Source organism: Schistocerca cancellata, chromosome 7 (assembly GCF_023864275.1).
Source record: "Schistocerca cancellata isolate TAMUIC-IGC-003103 chromosome 7, iqSchCanc2.1, whole genome shotgun sequence".
NCBI lineage: Eukaryota > Metazoa > Arthropoda > Insecta > Orthoptera > Acrididae > Schistocerca > Schistocerca cancellata.
In genome coordinates, this window is record NC_064632.1 from 158,004,232 (window position 1) to 158,025,403 (window position 21,172).

General features: G+C 39.4%; 1 protein-coding gene across 1 annotated transcript in view; it reads left to right on the top strand.

Moving 5' to 3' along the window:
* LOC126091978 (PHAF1 protein CG7083) overlaps positions 1-21,172 on the top strand; it is a 141,018-nt gene that overhangs the window by 117,457 nt on the left and 2,389 nt on the right. The gene's annotated exons all lie outside the window — the stretch shown is intronic.

The window sequence follows — 21,172 nt, forward strand, 5'->3', positions numbered from 1 at the left end:
GGGTGAATAACCTGAAACGGATAAAACCAACATTATTAGAATTTTGCGTCTCTAGCCATAAAGGTTTAACATACTTAACATCAAGTATTTAACACATTAACTCAATTGTGAAGTAGTCAAACATCTGAAGCTGTTTCATTCATGAGAATTTGATTCTTTAAAGAATGGTGATTGGGGGATTGCTGGTCTTTGTTAGGTAATTTTCACCATAACATAAATAATTTGTGGGAAAAGTTCAAAATCTTTAACATCTGCGTGAAATTATCAATCTCTTTTTTAATCTAATTCACTGAAAACACCATTAATTCTATCAGAAAATGTCTAAGTGAAAAAATCTAGCAGCCCATATTCATGTTGTTCACACAGTTCCTACTAAGCAAATTCCTCGTTTTATTATTTACATGATACTATGTTGAAAAAAGCAAAAGTGTATTGACTGTAGATATTCTTATGAAAAATACCAGTTTTGATTCCAGTTACACATGCTGTATTTTTAACCTGCATGAAGTGCCATTGTGAGCTGAGATTCTTGTACTTCCTATTTGATATAAAGTTGCAAAACCTAAGTGATCTGAAAGTGAGACTCCATGCAATTTTGGATGCCTGAAATTCTCTCAACAAAAGAGCTTGCAATTGAAACAGAACTGATCTATTTTACTTGAAAGCTTTTACTCAGTCCCAGTGACTCTGAAATACGTATACCGTATTTACTCGAATCTAAGCCGCACTCGAATCTAAGCCGCACTTGAAAAATGAGACTCGAAATTAAGGAAAAAAATATTTCCCGAATCTAAGCCGCACCTGAAATTTGAGACTCGAAATTCAACGGGAGAGAAAAGTTCTAGGCCGCACCTCCAAATCGAAACAAAGTTGGTCCATTGTAATGAGACACAATTTAGGTCGAATGAAAGACGATACAGCTACAGTAGTTTGGTTCGAGGCGTAAGCTTAGCAGTTAAGCTTTACCAGGTAGCCATTGCTATGCGTCAGGCGCTCCGTCCGTATTTATACGGGTACCCTTCCTTTTTCACGTGCTTCGTCTGGTTTGAATCGATTGCTTATTTTGCTTTGATCTGATAAGTGCCGTTTTCTTTGTTATATGTGTTTACGTCACTCTAAGCTGAAAATGCATTACTGTATTGTGTCATGCATTGTTTGTCGCATTCTGATAGAGCGTGTTTACGGCCTGTCGCCGCTCGCGGCATGACTTGCTTTTGTGCCCGCTACCGCCGCTTTTTTTTTTTTTTTTTTAAAAGAGGAATCGTCTCATTAGCCAAACAATGGCAAGAGACTGCAGTTTGTTGTTACTTACACTGCTGCTTTCTTTGATAATGATCAACAAGAACCAAATAATAGACTGCGTATGATAGAACATGTCCTGAACGAGAGTTAGGCGCAAATTTTTCTCCGTTTGAAAATCTTTGCGGCCGCTTCTTTAGTACATCAAATTCTGCACAGAAATTAGTCATCTTACATTTAAAATCTAGTCAGTTGCCGTGCTTCATTTATGACTATATCACTATTAGGCATAAGAATAATACGAATATAAACATGACACGATATGTATATTCCTTCCGCGTTTGCTGTTGTCTCACTCTAGTTTCGTAGTTTATTAGGCAGACAGGATTTAAATGAGATAGCAGCAAACACGAAAGAATACATGGAAAAATGTTTATTTTCGAATTATTCTTATGGTGAAGAGAATACTGCATGTGATTCACATTTCATCAGGTTCCTATTAGCAACCATCTCTTCTCACGGGTAGGAAAAATCTCGGATCGTAGAGTTGGCCATATTGACAAACATCCCTAACAGTCTTGCCAGTCGGATTTTCGTAGTACATTGAAATTCTGCTACATTCGAAGATGAACAATACGGAATTTGTATTTACTTTGTTGGACAATGTATGAAAATGCAGCGAGAAAAAAAAAAGGTTTTGGCGCCAGTATTTATCTTTGTGCCCACAAAGCATGTTTGTGTAGCGCTACATATATTCGACGGCAGAAGTTAGTTGTGGCGGCACCTACCAACATTTTTCAGAACTTCTGCTTGCTTTGCACTCGATTCTAAGCCGCAGGCGGTTTTTTGGATTACAAAAACCGGAAAAAAAGTGCGGCTTAGATTCGAGTAAATACGGTATGTGTATTTTATTGATCAGCAAGGCATTATTATTAGCACAAAATTGTATACTTGCCACCCAGAATATTATGCTAGCCACAGGGTATTTACAGAATTTGCTAAATTTTCAGCTTCTGTACATTAACCAATGTGGAACATTTTTATAAGATTTTGTTAGTCCAGTTGTAGTCCTCTGCATTCAGTGCCATTGCTTATTCGTTATTGAACAGCTCTCCCTTATCCTTAAAGGATGCTGGATCGAAGAAACCTCAGCAGACGTAACTCAAGAATGTTATCCTCAATTGAGTCATTTTAAGAGTAGAAAATAGCATCAGTACTTAAGAAAAGTGTGATAGAATTTGTATTATTGACAAATGTATGTGGGCTGTTCAATACAGAATGATCATAATTTTGTTTGATAATATACAGGGTTATTCTAAATAATGGACCCATTTTCAAAATTTCCCATTTATTTCAGTGCAAATCCAAAATGAACAAGGTTTATACCAATGAAAGAAGGAAGTTTCAAAGCTTCTGTTTATAATGTTTGATATCAATTTAATAACTTGTAATAATTTGTAATTAATTAGTTTTTAATAATTATTTAATAATGAGAAACGTGACAAATGTTCATTGTGAGCAACATTGGCAGCATGGCAAACATAGACGCGGTAGCCAAACTCGTTCCACACACGCAAAAGTGTATCTGCTGTTACTGAGTGCATGGCAGCAGTGATCCAGTTCTGCAGATCATTCAGACTGTTTGGTAGAGGCAAGACATAAACAGCTTCCTTTACATAATCCCATTAGAAATAGTCTCAGTGGCCAGAAGTGCAGAGCCAGGTCCTCAAGTTCCTTGAGACCAATCCAGTGCTGAGGAAGCGAGTCATTCAAAAAGCATCTTACATCATGATACCAATGGGAGGGAGAGCTCCATTCTGTTGGAAAATGAAGTCCTGGGAATTTTCCATAACTTGAGGGAACAGCCATTGTTCCTACATGTCCAGTACGTGAGTCCCATTACAGTTCTTTCTGCAGAGAAAAATGGTCCATAAACCTTTGTACAGAATATGGCACAGAATACATTGATCTTTGGTAAGTATCTTTTGTGTTGCAATGGTGAATGTGGATTTTCCAAAACCCATATGCAAACATTGTGTCCGTTGACTTTTCCACTAAGGTGGAATGTTACTTCATCGCTAAAAATTACATGCTGTAGAAATGCGTCATCCTCCATCTTTGCTAGCACATAATTACAAAATGCTTCTCTTTATCATTGGGATTGAGAATTTGCACAAGTTGTAATTCATAGGGCTTTTACAGCAAACACCGTCTCAGAAGTTTCCACACAGTTGGTTGGGGTATTCAAAGTTCTCAACTGGCTCTGTTGGTAGACTTATTGGGACCGCACACAAAACTTTCGTGAATCCGTCTGACATCATCCTCTGACACACGCAGTCTGCCTGTGCTTTTCCTTTGCACACACTCCCAGTCTGTTTAAATTGCTTAAACCAATGGCCAATGCTTTTGCGAGTTGGTGGTTGAATATCAAATTTGATACAAAATGCCCGCTGCACTGCAATTTGCAACTCATTTTTTGCAAACTCAAGAATGCAGAAAACTTTGCGTTCCACAGTCGCTATCTCACTCTCAACTGACAAGGATCAGTACCAAGCCCATTCTTGTCACTAATGTACACAAATGTTCTTGCAGTGATGTTAAAGAATTGTTCAATAGCAGTAAACAGCAGATACTTAGTGTAACTAGAAGAAAAACACTGTTTTCAAAGTAGCTGCTTCCTTTCTAATTTACTGTATTAATTGTAACTCTCATAAGCATGAATAGCATTAAGCAGTATAATTATAGTTCACTGTTAACACACTACACAGATTAAATTTACACAATTGTTGATGTAAAACTTGACTCGTTACACATTCTTGAAAGGAGGGGATCTGCGTAAAATGATAAACAATTGAACGAATGAGTCAATCAAAAACTGTAATTAATGTATGTTGATGTCACAAGTATACTAATCAAAAATCAAAACTCAACCTTAGCTGAAAAAGCTCTGGATAGCTGCACAGACCTACAAGTGATTTACAGGTAACAGTTTTTAAGCCTTAATATCACAAAAACTCATATTACGTAATTTCAAACATCGTGCAGTACTGATATGATAGTGCCAGAAGTAGGCATTAATGGTCATCATGAAATGAAACTAATATGTGTAAAATTCCTTGAGGTTCAAGTGGATTAAAATTTAAAATGGAGCCAGCACATAGATAATCTAATCAAGAAACTCAGTTCACTATGTTTTGCCTTTAAAAGCATCTCTGAATCGTCTTGATCTAAAGGCCCCCTGAGAGCTTGCAATTATATTGCGAGTTCATGCATGGCATGCTTAGGGCCCCAAGCCATTGCAGTAATTCCTCCTTTCCTGTCTTGCAATGTTTCTCTTTGACTATATCTTTTCTCAAACTTTTATGTTCTAGGACAGATTCACAGCTGAAAACCTAGCTTTTTTGTAGGATGCAGATTATGGCTTTTCCCACCCTGTTACTTTATTTTACACCACCTATTTCAGTTACCTTAAGTTTGGTTCCCACATCTGTGTTTGACCTCCATCTTTTCCAATTTTTTACTGAAGTTTGGGGGCTGTGCAGGGGAGGTCATGCAATACCCAGCACAGTAGCCAGTCCATGTGATGGGTCGTCAGGTACCTGTACAGTGTTAACTCCTTGTTTGACCTCCATCTTTTCCAATTTTTTACTGAAGTTTGGGGGCTGTGCAGGGGAGGTCATGCAATACCCAGCACAGTAGCCAGTCCATGTGATGGGTCGTCAGGTACCTGTACAGTGTTAACTCCTTGACTAACGATGGAATGCGTCGTTGATGCCCGAGGTGTTTGCAGTAGGTGGCATCATGGTGGGCACCTGCCACCATGGAAAGACATAAGCTATCAGCCACTGGCTATGATGCTCAGACAGGTCAGAATTCTTCAGTGGAGATCATTATGACCCTAGAAACTTTCCCTCTGTGGCTGTGACATGGCAGGAAAGCAAACCCAAGAGACTTGCAGAAGCATAACCCTCAATTGTTTGTTTGCACACAGACAGGTGGAGGGTCCTTTCTCTCTGCTAAGCCACTGTTTTTTTAGAGAATTCTGAAAACATATTTGCAGAAGTTTCTTCCCTTAGTAACTTACAAAGTGGTTACATCTTAATTTGGACTGTGAATCCTACCCAATCATGGGCATTACACTTGTAAAAATCATGGTGGTGTACTGTACATGTTCCCATAATGCTCCAGAAGAGTACATACATGGTGCAGGGTATAGTTTTTCTCAGATACTTTATGCTGCTGATGGGTGCTGAACTGTGTGAATGTGCAGAATCCATTTTGTATGTCTAGGCCCATCAGATAACAATATTAATTCTGGAGCAATCATCCTCGCTTTTGAGGATGATTTGCATCAAGAGAAAGTGAAAATCATGTATTACTGCTGTAATGTGAAGATGTATTTCCCACACCTGACACAGTGCTTTAAATGCCAACAATTTGGGCTTATGTCTTCATGGTGTATCTGTGTCAGTTGCGCAAATGATTATCCTTCCCAATACCCACAGTGTACTACCCTAATTAAGTAACACAAAATCCAGGAGCATTATCAACCTTTGCTACTACTATAACCAGGTAGTCAGTGGTAACTGACATAAAACTTGACTGTGAGGTTGATAAGCCCTCACCTCACATGGCTCTTGTGGCACCATCTTCAGGGACCACTAGATTTCACTGAGCACATTGTAAATGTTTCACAAGCACCAAAATATAAGAGGCAATAGGAGGCCTTCAGTTCATGGGTTTTGCATTTCTTATTATGGTAGTAGCTCAGTGATGGTGGTCATTTCTGCAATTGACATGGACAGGTGGTAGCACACATTGTGTATTTTTGTAAAATGGTGGACCACAGTTTCCACATATTGGGTCATATGTACACCAAGAAGACATGTGCCTGAAGCATTGGTATTGTTTAAAGCTCCATGTTAGCACCGGAAAATACAGCTTCACGTCACAGCAGCATCTTCCTCCAGTGTCTTACCAGTTACAGGGCTTCCTTTTGGGACCACCTTAATCCAACACCCACCCCCTCTGCCACCCTTCCTCACCCCCATCCCCATCCCCTTCATTTCTCCTGCTTCAGGATTTCAGTGTGCACCATCACCTATGGGGAAGTACCATATTGTCTGGCAGGAGCCTTCTGATTGACCATCTTCTTTGCAATCCTCATCTGTGTTTCTTTAATGATGGGTCTCCTACACACTTCAGTGCCACCCATGGCACCCTTCAGCCATGGGTGGCAACCAAAGACATTGCAACAGCTATATCATTGAAGATATTAGCAGTAAATTTTCAGAGTGTTTGGAATAAAGTTCCTGAATTTACTGCCCTCCAGGAAGCTTGTGGCACTGAAATTATTCTCGGGACTGAGACCTGGCTGAACCCTGAGATAGGAAGTTCTGAAATTTTTAGTGAGGGTTGGAACGTGTATTGGAAAGACAGATTAGACACTGTAGGAGGTGGTGTCTTCACTGCAGTTGACAAAAACATTGTTTCTACTGAGGTCGAAGAAGAGTGTGATTGTGAAGTTATCTGGACACGTTTAACAGGGCTAGGAGAAATAAAGTTAATTGTTGGGTGTTATTACCGGCCACCAGGTTCCACTGTGACAGTTCTAGAATCATTCAAAGAGGGTCTACACTCTGTATCGCAGAAGTAACCGGATCATGCTATATTAGTCGAAGGCGACTTCAACCTACCTAGCATAGACCGGGATGTCTATGGATTCATTACAAGCGGTACAGACAAGCCGTCCTATGAATTACTTTTGAACACATTATCCGAAAACTGTCTTGAGCAGCTAAATCGACAGCCAACGTGTAATAGAAATATTTTAGATCTGGTAGCCACGAACAGACCAGATCTCATCAACAGTGTCAGTGTTGAGACAGGGATTAGTGATTATGATGTCGTCATTACGACTATGGTTATGAAAGTTAAAAAGTCGGTCAAGGAGGCTAGGAGAGTATTCTTACTAGAAAGAGCAGATAAGCAGTTGTTAGCATCCCACTTTAGTAAATGAATCGACTTCATTTACTTCCGGTACGATGGACGTGGAAGAATTATGGGCAAATTTTAAACACAATGTAAATCACGCATTGGAGAAGTATGTGCCAAAAAAGTGGGTTACGGACAAAAAAGACCCACTGTGGTTTAACAGTGCAATTTGGAGAATGCTCAGGAAGCAAAGATGGTTGCACTCGCGGTACGAGAAAGATCGGGAGAATGAGGACAGGCAAAAGTTAGTAGAGATTCATGCTGCTGTAAAAAGAGCGATGCGCGAAGCATACAACCATTACCACCATCATACCTTAGCAAAAGATCTTACTTGAAAACCCAAGGAAATTATGGTCTTACATAAAATTGGTAAGCGGGTCGAAGGCTTCCATCCACTCACTCACTGATCAGTCTGGCCTGGCAACGGAAGACAGCAAAACGAAAGCTGAAGTTTTAAATTTAGCATTTGAGAAATCTTTCACGCAGGATTGTACAAACATACTGCCATTTGAGTCTCATACAGATTCCTATATGGAGGACATAGTGATAGACATCCCTGGGGTTGTGAAACAGCTGAATTGGTTGAAAATAAATAAATCACCAGTTCCTGATGGGATTCCAATTCGGTTTTACAGAAAGTACTCTACTGCATTGGCTCCTTACTTAGCTTGCATTTATCGCAGATCTCTTGCCCAACATACAAAAGCACAGGTGACGCCTGTATATAAGAAGGGTAGAGGGACGGATCCTCAAAATTACAGACCAATATCCTTAACATCGGTTTGTTGCAGGATTCTCGAACATATTCTCAGTTCGAATATAATAAATTTCCTTGAGGCAGAGAAGTTGCTGTCCATGCATCAGCACGGCTTTAGAAAGCATCGCTCCTTTGAAACGCAACTCGCCCTTTTTTCACATGATATCTTGCAAACCATAGATGAAGGGTATCAGACGGATGCCATATTCCTTGACTTCCAGAAAGCGTTTGACTCGGTGCCCCACTGCAGACTCCTAACTAAGGTACGAGCATATGGAATTGGTTCCCAAATATGTGAATGGCTCAAAGACTTCTTAAGTAATAGAACCCAGTACATTGTTCTCGATGGTGAGTGTCATCAGAGGTGAGGGTATCATCTGGAGTGCCACAGGGAAGTGTGGTAGGTCCACTGTTGTTTTCTATCTGCATAAATGATCTATTGGATAGGGTTGATAGCAATGTGCGGCTGTTTGTTGATGATGCTGTGGTGTACAGGAAGGTGTCGTCGTTGAGTGACTGTAGGAGATACAAGATGACTTGGACAGGATTTGTGATTGGTGTAAAGAATGGCAGCTAACTCTAAATATATATAAATGTAAATTATTGCAGATGAAAAGGAAAAAGAATCCCATAATGTTTGAATATTCCATTAGTAGTGTAGCGCTTCACACATTCATGTCGATGAAATATTTGGGCATAACATTGCAGAGCGATATGAAGTGGGACAAGCATGTAATGGCAGTTGTGGGGAAGGCGGATAGTCGTCTTCGGTTCATTGGTAGAATTTTGGTAAGATGTGGTTTATCTGTAAAGGAGACCACTTATAAAACACTAATACGACCTATTCTTATGTACTGCTCGAGCGTTTGGGATCCCCATCAGGTCAGATTGAGGGAGGACATAGAAGCAGTTCAGAGGCGGGCTGCTAGATTCAATACTGGTGGGTTTGATCATCATGCGAGTATTACAGAAATGTTTCAGGAACTCGGGTAGGAGTCTCTGGAGGAAAGGATGCATTCTTTTCGTGAATCGCTACTGAGGAAATTTAGAGAACCAGCATTTGAGGCTGACTGCAGTACAATTTTACTGCCGCCAACTTATATTTCGCGGAAAGACCACAAAGATAAGAGAGATTAAGGCTTGTACAGAGACATATAGGCAGTCATTTTTCCCTCATTCTGTTTGGGAGTGAAACAGGGAGAGAAGATGCTAGCTGTGGTATGAGGTACCCTCCGCCACGCACCGTATGGTGGATTGCAGAATATGTATGTAGATGTAGATGTAGATGTAGATGTAGAGTCCTACAACACCTCAAACGACATCCTTCCTAGACTGGCCTCATTACTGTTAGGTGGCCCCCTGCTGAAGATCACTACCTAATTAAACCACACTTATTAAAATATTCTGGTCTATCACACCTTGGTTGGGTGAATTTCTTACTGGAACTCAGGGTTTCATCCCTGTCTGCAGAAGGCATCTCACAGAGGTGCTTTAGCTTTTTCGAATGCCTGATACACACTCTGACTTGTTGGTAATTGAGGTAAAATTATTTGGTTGCATCATAATCTCTAAAGCCTTTCTGAATAACTTTTTGTGGTATCTGCTTATGGCTGACAGTATCTGAAATTTATAAAATCAAACCCAGCGATCTCCTTGCTGCAAAGTATTTCCTGCAACAGCTGATCTGTCTGTGTTATCCCTTTCTGCAATTACCATATGTTTTTCTAATAATTTTTTCACTGTTCTCTTAGTACCACCCACGTACACATCTCCACAACTAAATGGTACCCCGTATATTCCTGCTTTATCCAGCAGCAGTCCTTGGCTGGTGTATCAGTATTTTCCAAGTGGGTTTGTAGACTACATTCATATTTCATTTTGTCAAGATCATTCCTATGCAGCCACTAACATTTTTTATGAATGATGGGGAAACCTTGGATTTTACAGAAGCCTGTACATTGCTATGATTATTTCGTCGCTGTCTTCACTCTCCTTTTATCTCAACAAACAAATATTCATTTTCCAGTAATGCACTAGTGAGATATTCCATTTCCTCTTCAAGCAGCACCAGTTCACAAATGTTCATAGCTCAATCCACTAACATTTTTATAACATGCCACTTTTGACATGGACGGTGATTGGAATCCCAGTCTAGGTAATGGTCCACACCCGTAGGTTCTTAGTGTAGCCTGTGGCCCAAGCTACTATTTTCTTCCTTGATGACTAGTACATCAAGGAAATGTAATCTAAGGCCTACCTCCTCCTCCTCCTCTGTAATGAAATGAATCTTTGGTTTAACCTCATTGAAATGTTCATGAAAATGACCTAATTTATCTCTGCCCTTTCTCCACAACACAAACGTATCATCCATGTAACAGAACAATATATTTCCTCTTTTTTCAGTTCCTAATGCCCATTCTTCATATTTTTTCCGTGAAGAAATTTGCTGTGACTGCACCCAATGGCCATCCATCTGTTCATGAAACTTATCTTTCCATTTGAAGTATGTGGTCATGAGGCATTATTTAAGCAATTCTGCTATATCGGCAGGAAAAATTCAGTTCAGGTGTTACAGCACCTCATTAACTCTGTACCTACCATCAGTCCTCAGAGGCTGATGATTAATATCTTCACTATTTGTAACTATGCAGTTTATTTTAATGAAATTTTAGACTTTTCCTAATTTGTCAAGTTAGTCATAATTTTGGAAAAATTATAAAATTTTGCCTATGGCTTTGTGTTAGTGTTGGTGCACATTTCCTGCCATATACAGTTAGAAGCAGTTTTTCAACAACCAGATGTCTGTCTGCACAGCATCTGTTACGTCATTTGCCATTGTTGACTTGCACTGTTGTCCTTTCAGTGTTCAACAGTCCTCCTTGTGATAAGCACATGTTTATTTTGGTGCATTATTTTGTAACAGTTCAGAGGCACCGACTTGGGTTAGGTTAGGTTAGGTTAGTTGTTTTTTGTTAGCGATATTGCCTAACATATTCAAGTGTAAGTGCAGTTTCTCAATGTCTAGGTTATTTTTGAAAAACTCAGTTGATTTTTCCAAATTTATTTCACTCTGTTTACTAAAAGCAAGCACTCTTGTTCAGCTTCAATTATCTGTGAGAGTCCAGTTGAAGCAAACCATGCAGTAATGCAAGATTGCACCATTTCACAAACTTCAATGTAAATAGCTTTGTAGTATTCCTTTGGGGTTTTGAAAGTGTGTGGTGAACTGGCTTCGTTGTTTTCATACTTCTTTGGTATACTTCGATTCCGAGGAAGTGGAGGTTCATCAACTTGTGAAGATTTTTCTTTTAAACACAATTCCCAAAAGTGTTCAAAACTGTCACGCCTTCCATTCAATATATAAATCAAGCCCTCATATATTTTTCCAGATCAGCAACACGTAGATGAGGGCATTGCATTTTTTCATTGATATCCTCTACTGGGTTCATTGCATGGCAATAAAGAAGTCAAAAGAAAGTCTTGAATTGTAAAACTGACTCAAGGTAGCCTGCACATTTGTAACCTGCCTCTGTTTTGTCCTCTGCAGAAAATATTTCAAAAAAACTCTAGAAGTTCTTCAAAGTTTTTCAATATTCTCAAGATACTAGAAGCTCGCATGGTCCACCGAGTTGGGCAAAGGAGTCGTAGTCCGCCCGTGTCGTTGGCGCTCTCACAGCGTATGCTTCTGAAAAGTCCCATCCTTTTGTTGGATTCCCTTGCGGTGTTTATTTAAGTCCTTGGCTAAAGCCATAGTATCCCTCATAGAAGTAAGATGGCAGAGACTATCTACAACTGCCAAGTTTAAACTGTGAGCAGTACAGGGCACATAACATGCTTTTGGTTGTATATCCAAAACTAACTTTTTCAGTCCTTTGAACCTACCTCTCATATTCAAAGCACCATCATAGCACTGTCCTCCTTAAGTTATCCACTGACAAATCTATATGAGGCAAAACTTATTTTAAAATACGAAACAGAGTTTGTGATTCAATTTTGGGGGTCTCGTATAAGCCAATAAAGTCTTAGTTGATGATTAAGGAATCATCGACAGTATGAATACAAAATGACACTTGTTCGTGAATCGAAGAAGTACTTCTTTTGTCAACCATAATAGAAAAATGTTTAGTCTTCTTGATTGAAGCCAATACCTTTCTTAACACAGACTCTCCTAGTAGATCAAGGATCTCGTTTTGAACGTTGTGAGATGTCCACTTGCGCCCCGAACCCAATCTTTAAACTTAGGTATGTCATTCTTTCAGAGTTACTACAAGCAAAAAAAATTGAGTTTACATCTTTGTGCACTCTAATTGCTAGTCCTTGTTGGCATAGAAATTGCACAGTAGCAAAAATTGTCTCAAGAGCTAAATGGTGTTTCTTCATATCACTATATAACTGTTCATTCAATTGGGAGGCCACACTTTGGTTAGTGATAGTTTCAGAACACCTTCTTTATATGTAAATGTATTTTCATGAAGATGGAATTTTTCCAAAGCCTTTTTCCAGTTAGAAAACCCTACAGAAGTAAATGCATCTTCTTGTTTTCTTTTTTTGAAAAAAATTGTAACAGATTTTTTGCATCTGCCCCTTTGCAGGTTTTGCAAAAATCTTTTTTGATAGATGCTTCATGTTCTATCCATGTATATTTGATCAACCAAGACTTCTGAAATGATCTTCCCTAACGGGATTGTCCAGGTTTTGGCTGTAAATGGTTCTCACCTGAAGACAACGAAGCAATTGATGACACAATAATTGTTGGAGGTTGACTTGCAGTATCATCAACTTCCAAGCACGCCTTTTTGGTAACAAATTTATCTATTGCAAACTTAATTCACATTACACTAAGAGACTAAAGTAAACGAATGAAACACAGTCATATCAAATAGGCCACTAGACAATATAGTCGGAACACTAAACACATCTGCAGCATGCAGTGAACAAAACTGTCCACACTGAATAACTGTAACATCAGGGTGGGCTTTATATAGCCACGGCATCATAATGTCTCGAAGCGTCAAGGCGACGTGAGGCGGAGGGTTCCAAGCGCTTCTGTTCCAGTCCTTTTGATGTCGCACCACAGCGCTAGCCCACTGGCGCCAGACTTTACCCGAAGGTTCGCGCACTGGGACAAATTCTAAGTGTGCCCGCAGCACTGAAACACTATCATGATTCACACCACTCGTTTTCAGTTAACCTGCTTACTACCATAATAATTATTTGTATTAACTCATTACTGAACGTATTTTAAAAGGTAACTATCGCCAAACAAGGAAAATAAAAAATTCCAACATAATTTTGTGATTTTACAAAGCTTAATACAACTGCCCCCCAATATGAATTTTTGAGAGGGCTCAGTCCCCCCAGGCCCCATGGAGTAAGTGCCTGTGTAATAATTATGTATTCTACAAACTGAAAGTGTTACGGAGAAGAGATCTATCAAATGAGGAGATAAGGGAATCGTTGGAGCAGTCTTCTGATTCTGAAAACCCACCTAGTTCATATACTTTTCTCTCGCATTAAATTATTTCTCAGGTGTGGTATCAATATTGCTTTCAGTGCCATGATTTTGCAACTCTTCCTTGCTTTCATAAGTTTATAAAGTTTGTGGCTTGCATCGCTAATTCCAGATGAACAGTCTCTTTACTGAGGAACTGATGACCTCACTGACCCCTAACCAACCACATTGACCTAAAGACAGGAGTCATATTTTCACTCCTCCTTGTCTTATGGAATTATCTTGTGGAGAAGTTCACCAAATGCAAATAAAGTCTTTCTTCAGCAAAAACTAGCAGTGAGAATACCATTTAATGAAGACAACTGTACTTCTTGTAGAAAACATTTTTAGTAACTTGGAATTCTGTCTCACTTCCCAGTGCATTTACTGCTTAATCATTTTCAATGCTGACAATAATTGTTTCAACCATATTGTAAATGCACAGTACAAGACACTAAAATATTGCCACAGTGTTTTTTCTGGTATCGACTCTGTACTCTGGTGCAACTATATTAAACAAGCTCTCATCTAATACCAAGCAAGAAATTGTGAATCTACACCAGTTTGAAAAAAAAAAATTAAAAATTAAACATTTCCCTCAAAAACCACAAATTATCTGAATATCCAACTAAGCAAACTAAAAAGTGTTTTACGTATGTGGCAATGTGTCAGAGCTTCCTTATCCATATTTCTGTTAATTTTGAAATTACTAGCCTCAGTGAGTTTTCAGAAGCACAGTCTGCTCTGAAATGACAAATGATATTTCTCAGCTGAGAAAGCTGATAAAAAAATTAGCTGCACTACACATGTTAATGGAATGCATGGAATTAACTGCTTCATTACTATAAAGTATGTTCATTTCATTAGATCTAGCTGTAATTTGTAAATCAATTAAAATACTTGGATAAAACAACTTTGAATACATAGTTTTTGCTACTAAGTCCACACTAACACACTGTTCCAGAAACGAAAGTACAAAAATAGTCTCACTAATTTCTGCACACTAGCAACTGTCTCCCTCTCCTCCTCCCCCTCCCGCTCTCCCTCTCCACCCCTCCCTCCCCTTCCCTCCCTCTCTAGCAGCCGTATAATTTAAATCCACAACCCGTTATTCAAACAATCATACTTTTTATCAGCTAATAAGCTATAATGGTTTGGAATTCTTGCTCAAATACTGTGCAGTTCATCCTATTTTAGGACTCAAAAAGTTCTCTGTTATGTCTGGACAGCATGCAATGTGGAATTTATACCCTTGGAGAAAGTCTCAGTTCTCATTAGGAAAATTTGATATTTCCGTTTACATCATCCTCGACTAATCACAAACTTTTATGGATTAATCTAATTCTTCATAAAAACAAATACTGTGCAGTCTTAACAAAAGGTTTGAACTCTGGGCTATATGTCCACACGTTGCTAGAACTGGCCATGGACTCCCAGAGACAAATGCAAAAACTCATCTCCCAGTACCAAAGTGCATGAAAGGTCTCTACTCTGATGGGCAAAGATGATGGGGAGCCCTTCACATGGTGGTATTTACAGATACATGCAACAGATCCACATGTCCCATCCGCCCTTTTGTTCACTGATGAGACGACCTTACACGGAAGGGAATATTCAACCCACATAATAACCATGTTTGGTTGGACAAAAACCCACATGCAACAAGAACCCGTACAGCTCAGAGAAAGTTTTCAATGTATGGGTTGACATTGCCTGGGATCACCTCATTGGGCTTTACTTGTTGCTCTAATGATTGACAGGTGCATCCTGTCTCATCTTTCTCGGCAAGTATTCCTGTAGCTATTGGATGATGCACACATAGCCACTGCGTTGCATTCTGCCATACGGGTTGAGCATGATGGGGCCCTCTTGCATTACTGCCTTGATGCCTGTTGCCATCTGATGCAATGCATTGTCAACATTTGACTGTCCAGAGTATTCTGCTGCATTGGCTAGCAAGATTGCCATACCTCACTTGCCTTGAATACTTGGGTGAAAACACTGGTGCACGAAACACCCATTAACAGTGTTGAAGAATGTGTTGTACACACCACAATAGCTACTGGGAAAGTCTGAGTCACTCCCAGTGTTTCCCAGAACATCTGATATTCCAACACAGAGATGTGAGGTCTGCGTCATTGTTCAGGGTTGTAATTTTGAACACACACTTTCATGGAGATGGTGGTCTGTTTTGTTCTTGTTTTTTGGTTTCTGCTGCACTAAACAAGTTTTCTCATCCCATTTGTGTCTTGTCATCACTACCATGCCAGGAAAGTGTTTCTGACCATACACTGCTATTATCTAGGTGTTCTCTCTCTCTCTCTCTCTCTCTCTCTCTCTCTCTCTCTCTCTCTCTCTCTCTCTCTCTCTCTCTCTCTCTCTCCCCCCCGCTCTCTTCCCCCCGCCCCCCCCCCCCCCCCCCCCCCCCCCCCCCCCCCCGCGGAAGTTTGAGAGTGTTCCACCACCAACGCAAACACAGTCCAGGGATAGAGTTTTCCTGGATGACATTAGATGTAAATGGACTAGACTGTTCTAATACATCATGCTGCACAGATACAGTGTCTCCGAAAGATTGAAGTCTCTATTCTGCACAGCTGAGACCTTTTTCTAAGTTTATACACTTTTTATGTATAATGTAACTGTATAGATAAAAACTGACTTGCCAAGTGAGGACAAGAGAATACATGTATGAAAGTTAAGGAAACATGCAAGGTTTCAGAGCCAGTGGCTTCTTCTTCTTGCAAAATGTTTGAAGGGGAAGGAAGGGGACTGGTGAGCTTTAGGAGATAGATAGAGTTCGGAAAAGTCACCCAGAACCCTGGATCAGGGGAGACTTACAGATGGGACAACAAGGAAGGAAAGACTGATTGTTGGGGTCTGTACCAGATGAGATTTGAAAATGTGAGAAACTAAAGGTGGAAGGTAGGGCAATAAGCAAGACATAGATCACCCCAAACATCATGCAAGATTTAATAAGAGTGGAAAGTTAATTATGTTGTACATGGTAGAGGACAGGGGGGGGGGGGGCAATAGTCAGATCAGATTAAAGAATTTAATGTTAATTAAGGCCAGGTGGGTGGCGCTAACTAAAGACATGTTGTAATGTCATCTTCCACGTGCGGAGTTCTGAGAAACTGGTGTTCAGGGGAAGAATCCAGATGGTACACGAGGCGAAACAGGCACCGAGGTCACAACTTTTATGTTTTAGAGCATGCTTTGCAACAGGCTATCGTGTGTTGGCAGTATGCATCTTCTGTCTATGTCCATTCATAACTTGGTGGTAGTCAGACCAAATTAAGAGGCCAAATAGTGTTTACATAACAGCTGGTACATAACATGTGTTATTTCACAGGTGGCTCTCCTATTAGTAGTATATATTTTGCCAATTATAGGGTTGGTATGTGTGACGATAGGAGGGTGCATTGGGTGAGTCACACAGTGGGGATTGTCGCGGGAGGTAGGAGACAATGAATCAATAAGCTACTTCAACAAGGCTATAACTTCTCAAAATCATACCCCAAATTAGCTTTATGGCCCCAACCCCCTACCCAACGTCTGCAATATCATGGTTGGACCCTACACTCCTTTTGCACTGACTTCCCTATACTATGGATTATACTCCTGTGATTGTCCCCACTGTAAGACTTGGCCTTTGCACCCTCCTACCACCATCTATACCAGCCCTGTAATAAACGTATACACTAGACTCTCACTAATCCATCCATTCCTTGCATACATAGGTACCAGATTAGTGGACATACCAGATTATTGAGAATGTCTGAAATTTTGTTTAACTACAATGGACTATACTTTATTTAATCCAAAGATACATTCATTTTTGGTAAAAACTTTCTTTGAATGTGTACATGTGTGATATATCACTCTCTATGAAACATGCCACAAATTTTTAGTAATGGCAGCATCTGTTATCATGCAACTGCTTTAAAAGTTTTACATCAGTACTGCATGTATGTGTTTGTTGCATAATGTACTTGATGAAGATTTCTGTAGCTTCAATACCATCAGAGTGAGAAGTCCTCATGCTGTCTCCTCCTATGTCCTCTTCTTCATGACTATCACTGTTACTTCCCTGTCCACTTTTGAGCCTTTTCTTTTTTTTTAACTGTTAAAGTTTCCTATATCTCACAGTTTGCCTCATTCAGTCAATTGGCAACATCATCTTCATCAATTTCTGCTCCGCCCGGAAGTTCGTGGAAGATGTCAATGTACAAAGTGTCAGCAATTGATGATTTTGAATTGACTGGCTCATTGCTGTCAACAACTTGTAAGTTGATTGTTTTGCGCTTTTCATTCACCAAGGAGACAACATGTGCATGTCGATAATGACTTTTAATTGATACCAAAATTCCCTGCACAATGGGCTCAATCAGGGTTTTCACATTGGGTGGAAAAAAGAATACTTGTATAGCAACAGACTTTTAAGTGTGACATTGGAAGGATGACTGGGAGCATTGTCAATTATAAGGATAGCTTTCAGCGGAAGCTTTTCTTCTTCAGCTCCTTTCTCACATATGGTGCAAATACCTCATGGAACCACAGAGTGAACATTTCTCTGTACATCCACCTATTTTCTTCTGAGCACAATATTGCACTGGTAATGTATTTATACCACTGTGTTGAAAACGGTGTGGGTGTTGGGATTTTACAAGATCACCACAAGTGGTGGTTTATGACTCCCATTTGCGTTACAACGAACCATTAATGTTTAAGCCCTGTTTCTGTTGATTAATTTCTCATTCTAGGTAGATAATATTTTTGGGGAAAAAAAGCGTCTTGTAAAAGAGACAAGTCTCATCAGCATTGTATAAGGTGTTATCAGCTAAATACTCTTCCTGTATTCTCCTATATCCTCTTTACAAACAATTCTGCATCTTTTTGTTAGGTGAACGACTTTCCCCCGTGACCATTAGCTGCTGCACACCATGTTCTTTTTTTTTCAGTTTGACAGCTTCACAGCCAACCCACACTTACTGCAAACAGTTTACTGTCACCACAATGCTTGTTAAATGTGACTGCTTTTTCCTTTATCATCAGGCCACTGACTGCAATTCATGTAGTATGTGGTCGTATACCATCTATAAACAGATCCATTCAGTTCTTCACTCTCATTCTTTCACATAACTTTCCATTTTCCCAACTCACCGTCCATACTGTCAAACATCATCTCCCTTTTCAATGTCACAAATAGTTGAAAGTCAGCAGCAATAACTTTCTGCTAAGAAACAGTTCAACTTACCTAAAATTTCATGTTTCTCATTGAGGTCTTGCTAATGTGTTTTCTTTTAGAAGCCACGCTACTGAACTCTAGAGAAAGCCACAATTTCAAATATGTGTAGCATTGTTTAACATTGTAATGAACTAACACATTGTTGCAAATGAGAATTCATTGTTGTTCACATCATTTCTCCTTGAATAGCTAGGGACCAGATTTGGGCCAGATTACTGGGCTCCAGACTAATAAGAGCCAGATTAGTGTGAGTTTAGTGTACTATTAAAGATAGAGCCACCTGTAAAATGACACGTTATGTTGCAGCTGCTAAGTGAACATTACATTGGCACAATTTCCACCAAGTTATCAATTAGGATGACAGGCCATAGGCAGAGGGTGTATGCTGACAATGCACAATATCCTTTTGCAGAGCATGCTTTGTAACATGACAATTGTGATCTTGGTGCCTGTTTCACCACACGCACCATCTGTATTCCACTCCCAAACACTAGTTTCCCAGACTCTGCACAAGGGAACTGGGCTTACAACATATCCTGTATTCTCAGCACACACCTGGTCTTAATTAACATTAATTTCTGTGGTCTCAGCATTTCTTCTCTGTAACTCTTCCCTTTTTCAGTCCTGTTCACCTTCCTATACCTTTTGTTTTCTGGCCTGTCTATTCCGCCCCCCGCCCCCTCCTGCCTCTACCATATACAATGCACTTGGCTTCCTGCTCTTATTAACTCTTGCATGATGTTTCGTCTGTGATCTCTTGTCTTGCTTATTACTCCATCTTCCACCTTTAAGCTCTCCGGTTTTTGAAACTTGCCTGATGAAATCCCCAACAATCAGTCTTTGCTTCCTTTCCATCCCATCCAATAAGTCTGCCACAGTTCTTGGAGTTTTAGGAAAAGGCTGTCCATTTCGTAAACCTTGCCAGTCCTTTTCATTCTTCCTTCCCCTTCTCCTCTTCTGCCAGAAAAAGGAGCCACTGGCTCCAAAAGCATGCTCATTTCATTAACCTTTGTATATGTTCTCTCCTGCTGCCACCTGGTGAATAGACTTTTCATCCATCCAATTATCTTATATTTTCAAAAATTGATTATTTCTGTTGATATACACTTTTTGTGTGTTATTTTGGTATACAATAATAAGGCACAATCTTGTCCTAATCATTACAGTGCCTTTAATGGTTACAATAACTGGGTATGAGTTTTATTTTTAATGTATGTAATTTTAAGTATGATGTTCGTCTATGTTCTAGAGTTTCCTTTGTGTGTTAGTTTTACTCTGGTGTCAGTTGTACGTCTAGTGTTCACTGTGTCCATGTAGTCATGATAGCTTTTGATATTAGTAAGATCATGTTGTCATCTTTGCTGCTCTTTTATAATTTGTTCTAAATGCTGCTCATTGTCATCTTCTGTGTCAGCAGTATTCTTGCTTGAAGTGTCATAAACAAGATATTGTGTGGTGTGTTGTCTGTCTGTATGATTGTCTTTGTATTCTTTGTGTGGTGTTCTTGGTGCGTGGTCTGCAACAGTATTCAGTTCTGTCCATTTTCTAGTTTTTCATAGTGACTGTCCAATGTCTTTATCTGTCAATTGCAGCTGTTTTGTTTGGTCCACAATGTGACTCTTGAAGAATATGTTGTAGAGACTCGTATTCTCTTCATGTACATTCAGGATCCTAACTGAGCTCCACTCTGTAGAAATGCACTGGATAAGGGTCATGGGTGGTTAAGGAAATGAACAATACACCAGATGGGGTTAACAAATTTCATTCACAGTGATCGGGAAAGAAGTTTTTCACATGGCATGCCTTATCACTGGGGTCTTTCTCCCTTTAGATTAGATTACATTAGATTAATACTAGTTCCATGGATCATGAATACGATATTTTGTAATGATGTGGAACGAGTCAAATTTTCCCATACATGACATAATTAAGTTAATTTAACAACATACTTAAGTTAATATAACAACTTTTTTTTGTTTTTTGTGTTTTTTTATTTTTTATTAATTTTTTGTTTATTTGTTTGTTTTCCTTAATGTATATCTAAAAATTCCTCTATGGAGTAGAAGGAGTTGTCATTCAGAAATTCTTTTAATTTCTTCTTAAATACTTTTTGGTTATCTGTCAGACTTTTGATACTATTTGGTAAGTGACCAAAGACTTTAGTGGCAGTATAATTCACCCCTTTCTGTGCCAAAGTTAGATTTAATCTTGAATAGTGAAGATCATCCTTTCTCCTAGTATTGTAGTTATGCACACTGCTACTACTTTCGAATTGGGTTTGGTTGTTAATAACAAATTTCATAAGAGAGTATATGTACTGAGAAGCTACTGTGAATATCCCTAGATCCTTAAAAAAATGTCTGCAGGATGATCTTGGGTGGACTCCAGCTATTATTCTGATTACACGCTTTTGTGCAATAAATACTTTATTCCTCAGTGATGA